This window comes from Mchenga conophoros, linkage group LG3 (assembly GCF_057382185.1).
Source record: "Mchenga conophoros isolate Kocher_MC1m ecotype Shallow Benthic linkage group LG3, M_conophoros_male_GT1.1, whole genome shotgun sequence".
NCBI classification, from domain to species: Eukaryota; Metazoa; Chordata; class Actinopteri; order Cichliformes; family Cichlidae; genus Mchenga; species Mchenga conophoros.
This window is the reverse complement of record NC_140528.1, coordinates 10335844-10357066: the sequence shown is the minus strand read 5'-3', so window position 1 is coordinate 10357066 and position 21223 is coordinate 10335844. Positions and strand designations below refer to the sequence as shown.

The following is a 21223-nucleotide window of genomic DNA, read 5'->3' as shown; positions in this document are numbered from 1 at the left end:
ACCAAAAAGATTAACGTAAAACATGCATCACCCTGGAGAAACGAAGAAGTCAAAACACTCAAAAGAAATTGCAGGGCAGCAGAAAGGAGATGGAGGAAAAATAAAAATACTATCAACCATCAAATATTTTGCGAGCAACTTAAAATGTACAATAATACATTAAGGAAGTCAAGAAATTCATACTTCGCCAAAATAATCAGTAATAACAAAAATAATCCCAAGGTCCTCTTTTCCACCATAGATCATTTATTTAACCCTGATTTTAACAGCTCCCAAAGAAGCCCCACAGACTCGCTCTGTGAGCAGTTTGCAGACCACTTCAGGGGAAAGATCAGCGCCATCAGATCTGATATTTTATCTAATCGTGATATGATTGTAAACACATCTGAGGGCTCGATTGTACCTGAGGAGACACTGGACAGCTTTGTCCTGGTTAATGCTGAGAACCTTCAGAAAGTTTTCTCCACAGTGAGACCCACCACATGTCTTTTAGATCCAATCCCTTCTTCACTCTTTAAAACACTTTATGGATTTTTTGAGGCTGAGCTTTTATACATGATGAATTGCTCTCTTCAGTTGGGTGTCTTCCCTGCTGCCTTTAAAACGGCGGTGGTGAGGCCCCTTCTGAAGAAGAGCAATTTGGATTGTAATGATTTTAATAACTACAGACCTGTATCCAACTCACCATTTTTAAGTAAAATCTTAGAAAAACTTATTTTTACTCAGATTACTGATTTTCTGAATGATAGACAGATCCTGGAGATATTCCAGTCTGGATTTAGGGTGAACCACAGCACAGAGACGGCTCTCCTAAAGGTTTAAAGGTAATAACCTAAAGGTAATAACTATTGCATTTATTAAACTGATTTGCATTAGACTGCTGATTTATTGTGAATGAATGATATTGTTTTATGATGCATTATACTGCTGAGTTATAAGAAATACTGTTCACAGAAAGTCATCGCCTTATTTGTCTGATTAGAAGAGAACAGCCTAACTAAGCCTAACAGGGGACAGGTACTTCTGCCCAACCTGGCAGCCACAAAGTGAACTCATTTAGGTAAAGATAACCACATGCACCTAACCAGCCTGCACCAGCCTGACATTTCTTCCTCCTAAGTAAAAACCAATGGATGGATTGAACTTAGAGTCTCAGCTCAGTTTTCTATTTTGACCACCTACACCCCAAGATACTCTTTTAAAAAGTGTTGTTTTCAGATCCCTTTAAAGTTCATAAAGGGCCTGTTCATTTTCATTCAGATGTTTTATTACATAAATGTTACTGTTTTCTTTTGATTTATGCTCCCACTACACTGCACCTCTACAAACAACAATGCCACGGACTGTCAGCTGCTTTTACATGCTGTGAACATGAGTAGGTTTGATCAGAGTTTCAATTATCAAAGAAAAGACAAACTGAGCAAAAAGAAGGAAAAAAAGACCAACTTCTTCCCAACTGACAAGAAAAATACTCGTCATGTTTTCATAATAAAGGATCAGGCTCCCCATTTATGACAGCTTGGACCAATAATGTATGTTACACTGATGCTACTGTAGAGACAGGGTCAACATCTCTATTTAAATATAATTAATATACAAAACACAATAAAAGTTATACATGAATTATTCATTATTTTTACTATTGATAAAATTCATGTATACTAATCAAAGTTATACATGAGTAACGACATTATTAATAATGATTAATAATAATAATTCTAATGCCAACATGATGACTGTTCATAGCTCCTGCTTTGAAATACTGAACTTAAACACTGACCCGATGAAAGATCACAATTCACAGTGGCCCACTGTCAGAATCATTCTGAATATAAACTCATCGAGTTAATCTGAACCTTTCTCAAATGTGCTGTGAATAAATGCTGCTGCAAGCCACTGTGGGAAAGCTGTGTTATTATCATGGAAACATCTGTGACACATTCACAGAGGACGAGGACACAAAGGGACGACACGCAGAGGCTGTGTTAAAGTCAAAAATCCAAATCTTTAGTCCTAAACAGGCAGTGGTTACAAACAGGAAGACGAGCAGTCCATTAAACAGTCTACAGGGTCAAACATACAGAGAATTCAAACAGCTATTAAAAACAAATAACTGGACACTGAAAAACTTCAGTGATGTGTGAGGCACCAAAGGGAAGCAGCTGAGTATATTCAATGAATTCTCTTCAAATACAAAGACAGAAACTCCTACAGGCAGCATGCAAACTGAGCAGGATACACAAAGATCAGAGATTACAAAAGAAATCAGAAAAGGATTTCAAACTTACTGAGAGCAAGGCCTCTGTTACAAATCTGTCTAATAGAAAAACATGCTGTACAGATACAATACGCTCAGTGTTCATGGTCATTTAAAAACTGGCTCTACCTGAACCACTTCAATATTTTATGAAGTCACTGAGTCGACCATTTCTACAGTTTGTTTCCTTCATTGCAGTTAGAGTGCGGCTGGTAAGGATGAAAACACACACAGAGCGTAAATTGTCTTTGTTAGTAACAAACGTCAGCAAAGAAAAGACAAAACACACAAACACTCTCATGATATTCATGAATCATTAGAAAGCATCCAAACATTCTGCTCGTGGACTTTTACAGTCTTATTTGCACTCGCTCATCTTCATAATCATCCTGATCAATACATGACAGGGGAGGCTTTGAGGTAGGCGGGGCTCTCTGCTGATGTCAGCATGAAAGGCAGGACCAGCGTCTGCCACATGTTGGTGAAACATCACAGTACACTGGCGTGGTTTCCTTTCCAGATGTTGGACGTTTGACACTTCAACGTTGAGGCCAACAAGAAGACACAGTTTTGGGTCGGGTTGCTGCAGGGTTTCTAACTGAGCAAAAGCAGAAGCACACAGACCAACAGGGATCAGATGCTGAGTGTTAGAGGAACATCTGTGCTGATCACTGAATGCTGCTGTGGTCTCTTGTTGAAGTTGGCTGGTGGGACAGTCTAATAGTGATATCCTGCCCATCGGAGGAACAGTTTTAAAAACACATGCAATACTTTGTTTGTATTACAGTCACAGTTTATCTTATTTTTGTCCTTTAAAAGTGTTGCTGTACTATAAAGTCCTATAATTTGAGGCTAAAATGGCTCAGAGAGTCTCTCTCTCAGAGGATCTCCTTTGAAAGTGGAGACGGCTTTATCCGCTGATCCACGTCACTTTACCTGGATGTTTTCTTTGAAGCTGGATGAAGACTCCTCTCCCTCACTCCTGCTGCAGCTGTGTGGTCCAGTTGGCCTCTGAGGTCACAGTCAACATCTGTAGCAGAAGAGGGGAAATAAAAGTCCAGGTTACCAAAACTGGGAGCTTTTCCAAAATAGAGCGTAACTGGACTTTTTCAGCCTTACAGGCAGATAGTCGTCTGAAGCTGCAGCTTTTTCTTTTTAGCTTTTTCCAATCTCTGCTCTCGGCTTTCTTTGAGAACATGTCTGCTTTCTTGGCATGGGTCTGTCTGCTGTTGGTGAAGAGACTAAATCCACATACTCGCTACTAAGATCTCCTCAAGTAGTCTCAACCAGATTACAGTTTAAGAGTAAATGTCTCCTGAGAGTTTCACCTTGGGGAGATGCTGTCTTGCTAACATGCAATCATGAGCATTAATCTATGAGGTGAAAAAGTAATTTTAAAAGCTCCAGCCACAAGTTTTATTTCATCTGTGTTTTGGTCAGAGTCCCATCAGACCTCCAGAATGGTGTCAGAGTGTTTTCTATCCACGTGATGAGCACAGGCCTCAGGTCCAGACATCCACGGGCACCATAGCCTCTTTGGAGCTAATAAATGGCCTGCATTTGTATAGCGCTTTTCTAGTCCCTAAGGACCCCAAAGCGCTTCACACTACATTCAGTCATTCACCCATTCACACACACATTCACACACTGGCGATGGCAAGCTACATTGTAGCCACAGCTACAAGCTAATAGGTGCAAGAAGGTTTTGTTGGGATAGGAACTGAAGAGGAAACTGACGAGGAAGGCAAGGATCTTCTTCAGCTCCTCCGAGCCGGGACCTCTTTGTGTAGGCCAGCATTGGCCAGGTAGCCCTCCAGCATCGCTGGATGGCCGACAGTGGAAAACCTAGAGGAGGAGGAGAGAAACAGCAGCTTGGAGCATGTCTTTATACTGTTTAGTTTTTAGAGCCACAGACTTTCTTTTAATGTCATTGTTCAGGATCTATGACTGATTATGTATTTATTGTATTCCTCCATGACTGTGTGACAGCAAGTGGAAAAAACCAGCTTCACCTTTGTTGATATGCTTGTAATTTTAATATTGATTAAATGGCCCATGAAATAATAGAAAGCTCATATATGAAAATGTATTTTAAGAAGTAAAATGTTAATCTGAGTACAAAGGAGTACACTCACCTTCTGGTAGATGGAGGTGTAGCGAGCGCTGGTGAACATCCAGGCCTCCTCGTAGAACTGATCACTGATTGGATCCAAAACATCGATGGAGGATCTGTGTAAGCGCTGAGGATCATCCTGATGGACAGAACAGAAGGAGAGTGAGACAAGTGAAGATATACTAAATAACACTGTGACATGAACTGAGCCACACACAGTTTGATTCACAGGTGATTGACACATTATTTGACCACGAGCAATCTTTTCTGGTTTGACGCCGTCTTTGTAGCCAGAAACCAGCTCTCTCCTCGGCTTCCTCCACTACACGCTTCCCCCACGCCAGTCTCCTCCGTCACTATAAAGGGGAGAGTCATGAGCTCCATCACCCTCACCTGTGCCGTCCAACGTCCCGCCACCAGCCTCCACTGCAGCAGGCCAGAGACCACACCCCTGCCACAAGAAGTAAAAGTATATCCTTGCTGTACCCTTAATGCTAAATGTGCTAAATTAACCGCTGCCTTTGCCCCTTTGGGATTATTCTTATGTCACTGGGATGTTGACCTTTGACCTTCACATTAGAGAGATGGGCAGACATAATTAGTGTATGAATTTTAAAGTAACAGGTAATAAAGAGAGTGTAGCAAATGTAGTCAGGTTTATTACTCTGTATCACACATGAGTGCCCGAGGGAGGCGGGGCTGACTGGGGAGACACAGGAAACAGAGAGACAGGGCTGACTCGACATGAAACGATGAAACGTGGGACACGGGAACAGAAACTAAACACAGGCTGAAATGAACACTGAGGGAGGGAGAACTAAGATTACTGAGAGCCTGATAAATAAGAAGAACAAAAACCAAGAAAAACAAGAGTCAAAGAAAACCAAAAACACAAAGCATTGGGCCAGGACCCACTGCTGTGACAGTTATATGTGATAAAAACATTAAAAACTGCTCACATGTTGAAATCTTTCTACGTATACTTTAGGTTCAGCTCTCCAGCCTGGCATTTGGTTAAGCATGATTCAAACATTTGATTTTGTTTAACTGGTTTTAATTATAGTTACTTTTTGTGAACATTTGTTGCAGCATTTATTTTCAAACTTTTATTTGATTTAGAGCATCATATTTGACCAACGTAAATGTTTTAATTTCATATAAAATAACTGAAACAGTGAACTAAATATCTGAAATCTTTCCTTCCTTAAAAGTTATAATCCTACTTAAGTTATAGTGCAAACGCTTAAGCAACAAATATACTTGATGCTAATTAATTAATATTTCCCTTTGATGTTGCAACTATGCGGTCACTTCTGTCTTTAAACAAAATAATATTTTCCAGTTACAGAAATCATAAAGTCCAAACTACACTGAAAAAAATATGTTGTTGGATTTACTTAATTCAATGGTGGACATTTGTTGCACACAGATGTTTTGCTTTGGCAGCAACTTAAACAATTGAGTTAAATTAACACAATTTATTCAAGTTCAATAAGCCTGTGCAATTTGTGTTGATAAAATGTGACTTAAACATGTTTTGATGAAGTAATTTGAGCTCTTGGAATATTTTAATCCTTCACAATTTTCTCACTTTATCCCAACACCATTCAATAACTTTTACCCAATACTACTTGGTCACTTAAATACTACATGTTATCTTCAAATTACATTTTGCTATTATATTCTAGTATCAAATACACAATTTTCAAATGGAGGCCTTATAACAGATTATATTGTTCTCTTCCAAGATGGTTGCTGGCATCCACCAGTAACCTTTCAAAACAAAATGTCTAATTTCACTGCATTGACAGTAGGTAAAGAATTAAACTGACATTACTCCTCCACTGAATCTACATAAATCAACAGTTAAATAATGTCAGTTCTTCCGTGTTCTCTGGAATCAATCACAGCAAAGAAATTAGACTGTTTCTTTTGAAAAATGTTGGGAAAGAACAAATCAAGATCAAAAATCAAGATTCAGTTAAACAACAATTATAACTAAACAATTTGAGATAATGTTAGTTTCCATTAACATTAAATTAGGTTACTGAATTGGCAAACACCTTCCTATTAACATTACCCATTTTACCCCAATAACTAAAGAAATTAGCACTTGCAGGTCAAAACCTTTATTCAAGAGATGCAAAAATAACATTGATACAGTGACTGTCAAAAATTACAGCACTGATCATACTGTGACATGTTGGTTCAAAACAGCACACTTAGAAATATTCAACGTTCTTTACTTCAACTGAATGAAACTGAAAACACCATTTCACACGACCCATATGGGATATTTAGACTGTATAACTGTTCACGCTACATCTCTTCACTAGTAAAAGAAAGAAAAAATACAAAGAGAAATTTAAAAATGCTGCCAAAATGCTGCACAGAGCAAAAGGAAAAACAAACAACAACAAAAAAATGGCCCTGTCCTCATGGCAGTTGCAGTGTATATACCCAGATAGCAAGGAGACATTGAACAGATGTTGATTTTCCATCTGAATCATCAGAATCATCAGGATTGAAATGTCAACACAAAACCAATGTTGAAACAACATTGAAATACTGATGAAACCTGACACTGACATTGAAATAACATTGATTCACTGTTGTTCTGTCATCGTTGATTGTTGATCTATTTATAGTTGACAAGGTGACAACAATCACGTTGAAAAATCATCAATTTATGGTTGAGCGGGAAATTAAAGCTGCTACCACTTGGACTATTCCGCAGCACCCCTATCACATTGGTACGTCCCTCCAGGTAACCATTGTCTTGTACAGTAGAGCGGGACATTAGATTTACTCTCAGTGGAATTGACCGGAGAAGGCATCAGTTCATGCACCGCACTGGCCTGCACCACGATTAGTATAAGGTAAGAATGAATGACTTTTGTTCTATTCGTTATTTCCATGGTTGCATTTGAATAACAGTAAAAAAAACAAAACAAACTTGTTAATGTAAAGTTTCGGATAAGATGTGGGAGCCCGATATTGTGTCTACTTTCATCTTACAATCCGGCAACAAATAAATTGCACTGCAAACAAAGTCTATCAACAAAGAAAACATTTTCGTTTCATACTTTTCCGTTATATTCCCTTACAAAGCTAGCTTTAACGCTTCGAGGGTTCCTTTGTTCTTGCCGTCGCCTCGGCGCTTGACCCAGACTTTCGCTCTGTAGTTGCTTTTTAGCATAGTACTACAAAAAATTGTAAATCTGTGATATATGATTGATAAACGTAAAGGTAACTGTATAAATGTGTTCAATGACTTTGTTACTTTTAATGATTGGAGAGCACCCGCTTCGATTCGCACTCAATTCAAACTTTACGCTACACGCTCACCTACCTTGCGTTTGCACCTTTTGTCCACACGTAAACTGCGTTTCATCAACTGAAAACTGAGATTTTTAAAGACGCCTGCCAGGGCGGATATTTTCGAAAACTCTGCTTTAGCATTTACGTGTGGACGAGGAAGACGGAGAAAACGCAGCGTCAAAGGTGTGCGCCTATTTTGATGCCACACTGTGCGCCAAGTTTTTGTCTCGGTGCCATGAATTCCTACAATGGCAGACTTAGACAAAATACTGTTAATTTTATTATCTTCAGTGTTTAAATGCTTACATATACACACGCAGTTGTATGTTAAATGTTAAATCAAACTGTAACTTTAGGAAATAATATTCCAAAAGCACATTTGTAATTACTTATGACCGTTTTCAACTTTTTTTCTTTAGACAAAATCCCCTGTACACATATAGTGACTCAGAGGATGAGCAGCCCACAAAAAAACGGTTTCCCCAGCCCCCTCGAGTGAAAATACCAGGTAATAAAATACTGTCTTGTGTCTTTGTACATATCTGTGTGTGACACAAGGAAACTTTTGACAAGTTGTCTGTATTCTTAAATACTTAAAAAAAATTATCTTTTTCTGTCAGACCTGACGAGAGCTGTTAACGAACTCTGTGAGGAGGTCAGAGCCATCCGCCGTCCCTGCTGCAATGAATCGGTAGATGCTGGGGTACTGCCTCTGGATTTGCCCTTGCACAACATTGAGGAGCTAAACAATGCAGAGGCAGCTCTTCAATCACAAGAGGCAAATAAGGCAATGGTAAGTATATAAAGGTTATGTACACTTTGTAACTATAAAGTGTAATAGCTGTCAGATGTGATTTAAATACATAACAACGGCCTGTTGATTAAACACACAAGCACTTGCATACACATTAAAGACATGAGACACGCTAATTCCATCTCTTAAAATGTGTCTATAGGTGAGACGCTTTGCCTTGATTGGAGGGACCACACTGGAGGTGCGAGTCCGCCGTGTAATGGCTTATGCCATTACAAACGAGCTGGCCTCAGTACTAAACTGGGCAGGGAAAAAAACCAAGGACCAGACAAAGCAAAAAAGGGCATTTAAAGATACAGCGCTCTGCAAATGCATATTTGGTAATTTTTACCGTTTTTTTGCTATATTACTTTGTCCTTCTTAATAACAAGACTTTCATGTCCGGTTAATCTGGAGATGGAGTCTTTGGTCTTTGGCTTGTTTAGTCCTCGGGTTGTAGTTTGTACAGCCCGAGGACCCCATGTTTATTTTGTTTTAAAGACAGTTAACACGAGCTTATTCATGTGCTCTAATTCACTTTTTTTGTTTGTGTGTGTGTATTTTTGTCCTAGATGGCCTGACGCAGCAGTTAGGGGCAAACTCTATGTCCGAGTTTGTCTTTGCACAAGCAGTGCAGAAATGGCTCCGATACGCCCCAAATCGTTTGGGTGGTGCAGGACGCACATCCATGCATCCCCATCCCAGAGTAAAAAATTACAAACTTCTGTGAAACATATAAATGGAAATAGGAAACTGTCTTTTAATAAAGTATTTAGCAAACGAAACATGCCTATTGACCTTTTTTTGTTTAGTTTTTTCTCTGTTACATCACATGCAATACTTTCTTATTTTAGGATATTAATATTGACATGATACATTGTGAGACATTTGTTGTTGTTTTTTAAAGGGTGTCCAATTTGAGGAATAAGTACAATTATGTGATTAGGTGGTTTAAGTATTGATGGAAACATGCAGTAGTTTAGTATTGGTTAAAATACCTATAAAGAGAGGTAGATTTCCAGTCATGATTTAACTGTTGTTTTAATAAAAAGCAACTGTGCGAAAGAGGTGGAAAATCAACACCATAGCTCAACAGTGTTTCAATATCAGAATCTGACATTGTTTCAATGTCAACAGTATTAGAAAATATAACGTTGAATCAATGTCAGGTTTCAACATTGATTCAACATCAAAACCTGACGTTGTTTCAACATTAAAAAAGGGTGCAAGAGTGACGTTAGGTCAACGTCACACTTCAACGTTGATTCAATGACACAGCCTGATATTGACTCAACATTGTTTCAATGTTTCCTTGCTATCTGGGTAAAAATGAGCCCTGCGATCTGTTCCTGGAATTGAGCTTCAAAAATGCAGCAGAACAAGTGTGAGATTTAAATGTCTTCTCACCTAGAGCTGATCACCTTGCATGCATAACAGTGAGCTTTCCTTGCAGGAGCAGTTTTGTCTTAGTTGTGAGCTTTTCTTGTACCGGACTCTGCGCCCCAATTTTAGTGTCAGACCACACCTTCAGAGTATTCCATCAGAACCAACCACGACGCAAGAGGAACACTGATGACGTGCAACCCCATGACCCAATCTGGGGCAGTGATGTACCAGCGGAGTTCAAGTTGTGGACCACCGGACAGAAGGTCCTGCACTCACTGTTCCCATGGGTCGGAACTGGAAAAAACACTTTAAGAATTGAGACTCTTGACTACCGATTTGGACTTTTCCTGAACAGCTCAACAAAGATAAATAAGGCTCAGAATGAGGAAATCGACGCGATCAGAATAGTGGTCATGCAACACAGGGTCGCCCTGGACATGATTCTCGCTGAGAGAGGGGGCCTCTGTGTCTTATTCAACACCACTTGTTGAACCTATATCCCGGACAACGTGCACTCCTTGACCATGACCACCGCCCTAGACAAGTTGCGACAACTGAGTAATGCGCAGCAACAAGACTATGTCACGAACAATGAGGACTGGCTGACCTGGCTGCTGAGTGGCAGCTGGAAGACCCTCGTGATAAAAGGACTCGTACTGATAGGAGTTCTGCTTCTATTATTGTGCTTGTTTTCTACATGTATCCTACCATGCATAAGATCCATGATTGACAAAATGGTACAGGCCACAGTAATTACCTATGTTGGACTGCCACTAGAAGATGAACCGGATGAAGAAGATTTAGTATAGAAACACACACACACATACTGAATGATGCTACAATTGAAAATGTTATAAGCAAGTGATTGTTGGCTGATAATAAAGTATGATTAAGTGAAAAATATTAACATCAGGAGGGGATGTTAAAGAAGAAACGCTTTAATGAGTTTTATGTTGCATTAAAGTATATGTTCATATTTTACCCTTAATAGGAAAAGAACAAAATGTACTACTCGCTCTGTTTATAGAAAGAGGAAGTTCACCCTATGACATTTATACGAACTTAGACACACACACACACATATATGCAAAATTAGAGGAAACTGCTATGCTTGTTTCACCCTGCTATAAATAATAAACGACTACTGCAGCTCGGTGTGAGTCCTCTCTGAGCCCTCACCCGTGCAGCACGTTAACCGTCTCCAAGTGTCTCAGTGTTGTTTATTCACCTGTTTGATAACTGTAAATCTCTGACAACAGTTTATTTATATCATCTTCACGTGAACACATTCAAGAACATAACAGATGAAGAAACATTAAAAACTTCCACACTACATGAAGCAAGAAAAATAGTTTATTCCTTTATGTAGAAAAAACAGAAACATCAAACATCTCCAAGACTCTCTTTGAAAGAACTAAAAACCTTTGTTCTCATGGTCCAATCATGAGTGAACTCCCCGATGAAGCCTTGTGTGCTAAAACATGTCAGAGTTTTAAAGGTTAAACATGAGTTTCCAAAACGTTTTGCTGGAGAACAATGAACTATTTGACTGAGTTTCAATCATTTACAGACGAGCAAAACCAGGACAGAGAAAAAAGGACAAAACTGACTCAGTAAAAAACAGAAAAGAAGATCCCATGTAGATCTGTATTATGTAGAAGTTCAGCCCAGCAACCAGTTCAGTTCAACACAAGTTTAAATGATTCTATCTGAACTCTGTGGAGCCTGAGCTCAAGCTTTTTGAGTCTGACACAGAAACCAGAGGATCTTTCTGTGTCTTCAGATTCACTGTGATCCAGTGATGGGAGTGATTTCAGCCCTGAGTGATCGCGCTGATGTTTGCACAGAGCAGACAATGAGGTGAATGTTTGGGCACATTGGTAACAGTGAAACAGTTTATTAGTAACGTGGGATCGTTTGTGTGCAGAGTATGAACTGAGATTCCTGAAGCTCTTGTCACACTGGTCACGGCTGTAGTTTCCTTCCATGTGTGCACGTTCATGAATGTTACGATTACCTGACTGTGAGAAGCTTCTGTCACAGTGTCTGCACTTGTGTGGTTTCTCACCTGTGTGGACTCGTTTGTGTGATTTAAGCTGACCTTCAGTGGTGAAGGATGACCCACACTGATCACAGAGGTGCTTTTTAACCCCACTGTGAATCAGTTCATGTCGTTTTAACTCACTTGGTGTGGTGAAGCTTCTCCCACATTCTTTGCAGTATTTCAGTTTGTCTCCAGTGTGTCTACGTTGATGTAGTTTTAGGGTCTTTTGCCGACTGAAAGTTTTTCCACAGAGGTCACAATGAAAGTCTTTCCCACCACCTCAGTGATGACAGGGTTGAGAACTGGATCCATCTGTGTCGCTCTGCTTCTAAACAAAGACACAAAGACAGTGTAAGTCAGTCCTTCAACATTTGTATCCTGAACATCGCCTGAAATAAAGAGCATCTCTGCAGACGTCCAACTACATTTGACTGTTTCAGTTAACACACTCAGTTTACTGGGCTGCAATAACTACAATACTACCACCATAATACTACAGTAATACTAAAATTATAACTGAAAGGAAAATCTGAATAATCACTCAGAGCTGCTTTTCCATGCAGTAGAATTGCTAACATGCTAACACAGTTTAATGAGCAGAGTTGTTCCAAACAGTCAGGCTAAAATGACAAGATAACAATATAAATACAGACCTCACAGTAGCTGCACTTGTAGAGTCTCTTTCTGGTGTGGATCTGTTGGTGTCGTCTCAGGTGCTGTGGAGTTTTAAAAGTCTTCTCACACAGGTCACATTGATAAGGTCTCTCCTCAGTGTGGGTAAACATGTGTTGTTGTAAGTGTGCGTCTGTTGTAAAGTATTTGCCACACTGTTCACAGCAGTACACATCATGTCTGGTGTGAATGCGTAGGTGTGTATTTCGGTACCCTCTCTGGCTGAAAGTTTTTCCACAGATGTCACAGCTGTATGCCTTAATTCCAGAGTGGGTAACTAGATGCTTCTGTAAGGTGCTACTGTCAGTAAAAGCTCTGCCACACTGATCACAGCTGTACGCTTTAACTCCACTGTGGATGAGTTGGTGTTTTTTTAGGGAACCCTTCAAGGAAAAAGACTTTCCACACATGTCACAGCTGAACGGTCTCTCTCCAGTGTGGATGACCTGATGCTGTTTTAGTGAAGCCTTCACAGTAAACTCCATCCCACACTCGTCACAGCTGTACGCTTTAACTCCACTGTGGATGAGTTGGTGTTTTTTTAGGGAACCCTTCCTGGAAAAAGAATTTCCACACAAGTCACAGCTGAACGGTCTCTCTCCAGTGTGGATGACCTGATGCTGTTTTAGTTTAGCCCTCACAGTAAAACCCTTCCCACACTCATCACAGCTGTATGGCTTAATTCCAGAGTGGGTAACTAGATGACTCTGTAAGTGGCTACTGTGAGTAAAAGCTCTGCCACACTGATCACAGCTGTACACTTTAACTCCACTGTGGATGAGTTGGTGTCTTTTTAGGGAACACTTGAAGGAAAAAGACTTTCCACACATGTCACAGCTGAACGGTCTCTCTCCAGTGTGGATGACCTGATGCTGTTTTAGTGAAGCCTTCACAGTAAACTCCATCCCACACTCGTCACAGCTGTACGCTTTAACTCCACTGTGGATGAGTTGGTGTTTTTTTTAGGGAACCCTTCCTGGAAAAAGAATTTCCACACAAGTCACAGCTGAACGGTCTCTCTCCAGTGTGGATGACCTGATGCTGTCTTAGTGAAGCCTTCAGAGTAAACTCCTTCCCACACTCGTCACAGCTGTATGCCTTAATTCCAGAGTGGGTAACTAGATGACTCTGTAAGCTGCTACTGCGAGTAAAAGCTCTGCCACACTGATCACAGCTGTACGCTTTAACTCCACTGTGGATGAGTTGGTGTTTTTTTAGGGAACCCTTGAAGGAAAAAGACTTTCCACACAAGTCACAGCTGAACGGTCTCTCTCCAGTGTGGATGACCTGATGCTGTTTTAGTGAAGCCTTCTCAGTAAAACCCTTCCCACACTCGTCACAGGTGTGTTTTTTCTCTCCCTTTCTTCTGTGAGGTTTGTCGGCCTCCTGAGAGCGCTGACTTCTGGCTCCATGTTGGTCCTGCAGTGACAGAGATACAAACAGAGGCAGTGAGTGAAATGCAGTCGTGGAACAAACTCAACCTTCAAACTCCATTAACACTAGTTTTAAACCTGAAGGTGGAGCGTGGCACCAAACACCTTAAAGGTCTCTTATCCCCACCTGCTGGTAGTTCTAACACATTACATCCAACCTGCTGTTAAAGATAATTCATGACTGTTCAAACACTAAAATCATGCCCATCCCTCCTGATTGTACACACACACACACACACACACACATTATTTTATAATTTAGATTATTTTGTTGTTTCCTATTACATATTTCTATAATTTGTATAGATTTATACAGAATTATTCAGTGATAATAAATCCTATGTTTGTTTATTCTAAAGGAACCCCGTTAGCTTCCACAACAGATGTTGCTCGTCTTCCGTCAAATACTCACATAAAATATTACACAATAAAGTGGATTCAAGATATCCACATAATTTCACTCTTACATCCACAGTGAGGTTTCACAATTGTTCAAATATAAGCAATCAATAATAATAATAATAATATCAATAACATTGAGGCACATTACACAAATTTCAAAAACAAATCATGTCTTACAATATTTACAACAACTAAAAGCTCTGTAAATCGGCTTTTAAGTGTTCATTGAAGTTTTGAATAATTCTCTAATTTTTTAAGGCAACTTATTCCACTTAAAAGTTGCTCTAAATGTAACAGTTTTACAAAACGTTACTTTTAACTCGAGCATTTACTAAATTGCAGCTTGTTGAAAACTGTGTAATATGATGATGTATTTCATCTGGATACTGCAGCTGAGCAGAATAAATGTGGTGTGTTTAACAGAATTGCTTTCTTTAGAACTACAAGTAAGCCATAGAATATTTTAGCCTGTACAGGAAGCCAAGAAAGGTTATTATGCATTTTATCAATATTAGTATAGTATGAACATCTTCACACTAATCTGGACGCCTTATTCTGGACTAACTGAAGTCTGTTAAGATCTGTCTTATTAGCTGCTGACCAAATGATTGAACAATACTCCAGATGAGACATTACTAGTGCATTAATGACATCTTTCATAATGAAGAAGTGATACACAAAGAGCATTTCATAGCCATAGCTATGCCTTGTCGGCAGAGTTATGTGACATTAGTGATGTTTGTACTTTCAGCGTTAACTTGGTTTTAAAGCCTTTAAAATATACGCCGTTCAATAGTCGACCTTAATCTGACAGAGAATGTGATGATTTTGTGGATAATTAAAGTCAGTCATATATCCACAAACACAACAAGCTGAAAGTCAGTGATGCTGCTCGGTTTGCAGTCCTGAACATCACGGCACAAGCAGGATTTACTGCACTGTTAATGTTAGCTGTGTTATATTGCTGCCTCTGTTCGGTGGTGTCGAGCCAAACGCACTTTAACGTGTGTTTGAACGAGCTGACGGTTCACTCGTTAAGCTGAAAGAAAGATGCTTTAATCACAGCAGTCGCACATGTGTCCACTGCACCATCTGGAACTCTTCTTGTTTACACTCGTAATAACACAAACACTAAATGCTGCTTCTCTGGTGCTGTTGTGTAGCAGTGTGTACACCTGAGACTGTCACCTGTCTGTCTGTCCTGCACTCTCTCTCTGTTTCTTTCTCTCTGATTGTGGAATAAAAGTATGAACATGTGGTTATAAGTTACACTTGTGTTTGAATCCTGCAGCTTATCACACATTTGATTTCCATGTGTGACGACTGCAAGTGTCCAGAGTGAGGACAGACTGAGGGAGCCACTGCTGCACATCATCTGTGAGGCTTTGCAGCCCTGATGATCCACCAGGACAAACTCAGCAGTGTGTGAGGAAGAGGAGGAGGAAGAGCCAGCAGCAGCTGACAGATGGAGAGAATAGACAGACTGTTCCCTGTTTGTGAAGGACTGCTAGGAAAGTTTAACATAACTGTCTGTGCTGAATCAGTCTTATTAGGTAATGTTCAAATAATGTGATCATCCCAGTGTTTTCAGTGTGGGAGAAAGTACTCAGGGCCTTCAAGTTACACACTATGAAAGGCAGCAACAAGTTTAATGTTCAGAAACCTAAAGTATGTATCAGCAGCAGGATGGAGCTAAAAATAAATGTTGGTTTCAGTTCTATGAAGCTTTGAGTATTTTGGATCAGTAGCTGCTGTGTTTGTTGCATCATATTGCTGTAACTGTTTATATGCTTTATATATTCTGAGCTAAGTTGATCTATAGTGTTACATCATATTCTATAAGGATGTTATGTGTTTGTAGACTTTCTGCCCAGTTTGACCCATTTAGCAGAAGTCAGCCTGTTTAAGGCTCTGATATCTATTCTGTGTGACTTACAGCAGTTATGACATGGTCTGATTTTCTCACCCAATAAAGGAATATTTCATATATCAGTCGACTCTTCATTCTATCAGACACAGTTATCACAGCTCCTACATTTGCTTTTTACACATATATGTAAGCACTGAGCCAAATTTAGTAACAACATACTGAAGTAACAACATTTGTCTCTTATATATGATACATCTGTATACACACTGTCACAGATACTTGTCTGTGAGTGAAGTGATTAATATAATAACTATAATATTGGCCATATTATATTTACATTACCACAGTGAGATGACTTTAGTCTCATGAACAACATCAGCTAATTGTTATTTACAGCTAATCTTAAACGACTGTTCAGCACAGAAATGAAGCCCAACAATCATGTTTCACAGTCCTGTGGTCTCAGCCTCAGATACTCATCAAATCACACAGAGCTCATGTAGAAACAAATGAACTAAATATGTTCTCCTTCATTTCTGTCAAACAAAGCTGTATGAAACGTTTCCAGCTGTTAGTATCATGGTTGCTAGGCAACCTGGGCAGCGCGACGGAGGATAGACGTCCCATTTCACGAGCCTACGAGCCTCGCACTTCGGCCTTAGCGGTCTTTGAGTACGCGGCCCTTGAGGACTTTAAAGCTGCAGAACCTGAATCGGGATACAGCCATGATGATCTCCAGCCTCGTGCTCGCCAACATTCTCACCTGAGTTAAGAAGACGATCACTGAAATGGTCTCAGCAGGTCCTCTGATGACAGCAATGAAATGCAGTGGTAAGGCTTTTTGGGGATTAAGTTCGTTTTCATGGCAAAGAAGGACGATGCAGTTCATCTGATCACTCCTCATAACATTCTGGAGTGCAGGCAAAATGCTATTATAAAAACTTAAGCAGCAACTTCTCCAGGTTCCAATATTTATGCAATTCTCAAACCTTTTGGCCACGACTGTATAACCTCTTCTGAAGTTTAGTGGATATTATACATGGTTATGCTCAGGATGTGTCGGCCAGTTTCCACTGGAAACGCCTTTTGGTTAAACTGTCAGCGAGGAATTTGCATTTGCACTGTTACATTTTTATATAACTTTAATGCACATAAACAACAGCTGCTTGTTTCAGTGAAAATACATTGATGGGTTTTTAATAAAGTTGTGCAGCTGTAAAGTATTTTGTCTGGTGTCAATTCTATCGTCAGCTACATCGTTATGGCAAATGTTCAAATGTATATGGTGATAAATATCTTTGGTCATATGGTCCTGCTCTGTCTGTCACCTTCTGTGTTGAGCTCATTGTTTCCTCTGTAGTGGCTGAGCTGAGTCCAAGTAGCTGAAAATGTTCCTCTGCTGCTCCGTCAGACTCTCCTCCTCCTGCTGATCAGCTGGGACACAAAACAGATCTTTGTTAGGCTCCACACTGCACTGAAGAGTCAAAGTGTCTCATATGTTCATCTGACAAGTAAAAGAACACATTTTTGTTTCCCGAGGTGGGCAACTTGTTGGAAACAAACACAAAAGGTTTGAGCACTGATACCTGCCATTGCTGCCATTGAAAGATGCAACGCCAGCAATGTGGATTGTCAAGACTCAAACCAATCATCAAGCAAAGACAACAGGGATCATTTGTTTCTCTTTATTTAGCATTCACAGCATTTGTAGTTGCCTTCTGTGCAGGGGAAGTCCACGCACACTGTGTGGTACCGCCATCCGCAGAAGGTGCATTCAACCTCTGTAAGAGAAACGAGATTGTCTGAGACTGAAATTATATTCACTAAAGAAGTGGTGATTTGTAAAACTTCAAGTGTATGATAAGGTGAAAACAAATACACAACTGCATGTCATGTAGTTGAAGGTTTTTTTTCCTTTGGAAGACCGGAAAACACTGAAAGTTACAAATTAGTCCTTTATTTATCCAGGTAAAAAAAAATCTCATTGAGATTAAAAATCTCATTTCCAAGAGAGACCTGGCGTCATGGCAACACAAGTCACATACCACACAGGTATATAACATTTAAAACAAACACAATATCCCAACATGTGTAACAAATGTATTGTGCTTGAAACAAATTCAGAATAGGTGATAAAGCAGCTGCACATGTGTGTCACGAGTAAATCTGGCTGTATAACAAACAGAAACAAGTGATCTGCTGTCTTTGCTCAATGGTTGGTTTGAGTCTTGACAATCCACATTGCTGCCATCTTTCAATATGTTGAATGCACCAGTGTAAGTGCAGCCACTCAGACTCAATGTGTTCATAGAAACAGGTGCAGATGTGTCACGAGTTCATCCAGCAGTAGCTATGGCACTTGGCCACAGGGGGCAGCAGTGGACTGACCTGCATTCGAGACTGCTCCAGCTGCTCTGTGACAGTCAGTAGATCTGCTACAAACTGCAGATCATATGCAAGTTTTGGAAATGACATTATAAATATTCCTAACTTAGCCACGGCAGCATTGTTGATGTATTACCTATATACTACAAATTATTCCACCTGCTGAAAAGTGGATCTAATGTGGGCGGACTCACACTTAGCAAATAAACCTGTGATGTGAGAATGTAATCAAACTGTTGATCAGAGGCAAAGTAATTTAAAGTTTATGATGCTATCGTCTAATGTTAGCTGACATGATGTTAGCTTGTAAACTTATGTTGTTGTCTGGGTCTCATGTCTGATCTGATGATAATAACTGTGACAACACAGAGCTTAAATAAAGGACGTTGGTGGGACTTCTTATGTTAGAACTATAACTTCAGTTAAGGAGTGAGACGTAAGGCGACAAGGAGAATGAAGAGAATGAGAAAGAAGTAACTGGGAAGAGAAAATGAAAACAAAAATTTGAAATGATCAAATTTGTGTTAACAGATGATGGTGATTTTAAAAATTCAAGTAATTTAAAGGTTTTATCCTATTTGTTGTTGTTTTTTTTCATATTCTTCTATTTGCAAGAGGTTATTAATAAAACAGGTTCTCTTTCTGGTTTCTCTTTTTGGACGCACTCTCTACAGCTTATCACATCCAAAATGGCGGATGTCAAGTACAAAACCTCGACAGAAACAATCAGCAAGAATTTTAGCATCAGTCCAAAATAAAACTGTCCAACTACAGAGTTTTAAAATCCAACTAAACTATGAACAGAGATCTTTTACAAATAGGCTATTGATGAGATGACAGTGGTAACAAAAACGTACACATCCGCGCACACAGACAAAATGGCGGGAGAGCGTTTAACGGTCGACCTCATGAGTCCGTTACCGTGAACTATGGAGCGGCAGATTTGTGCTGGAACTGAGCTGCACACAGCTGATGTTAGCCAGGAAACATTACACACTGCTAACGTTACCTTCACACGGAGCTCCACACGGAGACGATCAGCGTCAGGCACAAACACCAAGTTCAGAAAAGAGGAACTTTGAGCAGGAAGGAAAGAGTCAGAGCAGCGTTTGAGGACACGTTTACAACCACGAACATCAGAATCTGTCTGTGCTGCATTCAAGTGCAAGTTGGAAACTCACTAATCTCTGTCATGTTGTCCAAAGATGATTTATTTCTGCTGGTTTTCTTGTTTGAAACACAAACATGTGTCAGCACTTTGTTGTTCTTCACCCTGCAGCATTTGAATATTTCAGGAGTAAACTGATCATAAATTCATGAAGTCATGACTGAAAGTGCAGACTGAGAGTGGATCACATGATGTTTGAGGTGTGTCATGTGACATGTTCAGTATTGTCACACATGTCTAGATTGTCCCTGATATCATAACTGCTCAAACACTGATGATTATATTTGAAGAATTATTCCTGATGGCAGCAAAGTTTGAATGGAGCTCTCTGTCTGTGCTGATTTGTCGCCCTCTGGAGGTCAAAGCACAAACTGCATGATGTCACTGTAACCACCACGGTGACAGGAAGTGTTTTTAAATGATGAAATATGTCAGTGATGCTGATAGTGTGTTCATCACAGACGTTCAGGCTTCGTGTTGACATGAATCAAAGTTAATGTCATTATGGACCAAGGACAGTACTCTGGGTCTCCTGCAGAACAACTCGAGCTGTGATACCTGAATGAAGAGCCTCTGCTGCTTTAAAGAAGGAGGCTCGAGGCAGAGGTGAGGTGCAGACCAACCAGCTTTTATTCAGCAACTTTAACAGAAGGATCAGAAAAATAAAACTATACAGCACAGTGATGCTGACTGAAGCCACAGCATTAAACTAAACAAGCATCTGATCATCTTTAACAACATCTAATAAATAATGACAACTATTTAATCCTGTATTTCCTACAATAAAGCCTGTTCAGATATTTGTTGCTGATGGAAATGTAAAACAACAACAACAACAACCTTTATTTATAGAGCACATTAAAAGCCTAGGCATACCAAAGTGCTTTACAGAAAAACAATAAAATAATACAGTTAAGAACATTAATATCAAATATAATAAGAACAGCAGACAATGTTCACAGTAGAAAGCCACTAATAAAATGGACTGCAGCACATAGATTATAGCAGACCCAGTGCCGCATGATAGAGAACACCAATAATGAAGGAATAGTAAAAAGTTAATGCAATAGGTCGCAGTTAACAGTCAGCATTTAACGGGTAGAAAAGGCAAGTTCAAAAAGATAAGTTTTAAGGCGTGCTTTAAAAGAAAAAATAGAATCAGACTCCCGAATGCCAATCGGGAGGCTGTTCCATAACTCAGGTGCAGCAAAGGCAAACGATCGATCGCCTCTAGATTTCAACCGAGATCTGGGCTGAACTAACAATAACTGCGAGGATGACCTTAAAGCCCTGGCAGGGACATAAGGGTTTAAAAGTTCCTTAAGATAGGTTGGTGCAGTATTATTGATAATTTTAAAAGTAAGCAGCAAAATTTTAAA

General features: G+C 39.7%; 1 protein-coding gene and 2 long non-coding RNA genes across 4 annotated transcripts in view; all 3 read right to left on the bottom strand.

The window, feature by feature from the left end:
- Nucleotides 1–21223, bottom strand: part of LOC146577218 (protein NLRC3-like) — a 184246-nt gene that overhangs the window by 41980 nt on the left and 121043 nt on the right. The window lies entirely within an intron of this gene.
- Nucleotides 1986–19778, bottom strand: LOC146577224 (uncharacterized). 2 transcript variants are annotated; one of them, XR_014889242.1, is made up of 4 exons: nucleotides 19686–19778; nucleotides 17620–17725; nucleotides 3194–3287; nucleotides 1986–2851 (listed from the first exon to the last, which is right to left on the bottom strand). It is a non-coding gene; the product is annotated as an uncharacterized LOC146577224 (long non-coding RNA). The 2 variants fall into 2 exon arrangements; XR_014889241.1 differs by lacking the exons at nucleotides 17620–17725; nucleotides 19686–19778 and having other exon boundaries at nucleotides 3194–3761.
- On the bottom strand, nucleotides 11206–12710 carry LOC146577225 (uncharacterized). Its single transcript, XR_014889250.1, has 2 exons — nucleotides 12568–12710; nucleotides 11206–12242 (listed from the first exon to the last, which is right to left on the bottom strand). It is a non-coding gene; the product is annotated as an uncharacterized LOC146577225 (long non-coding RNA).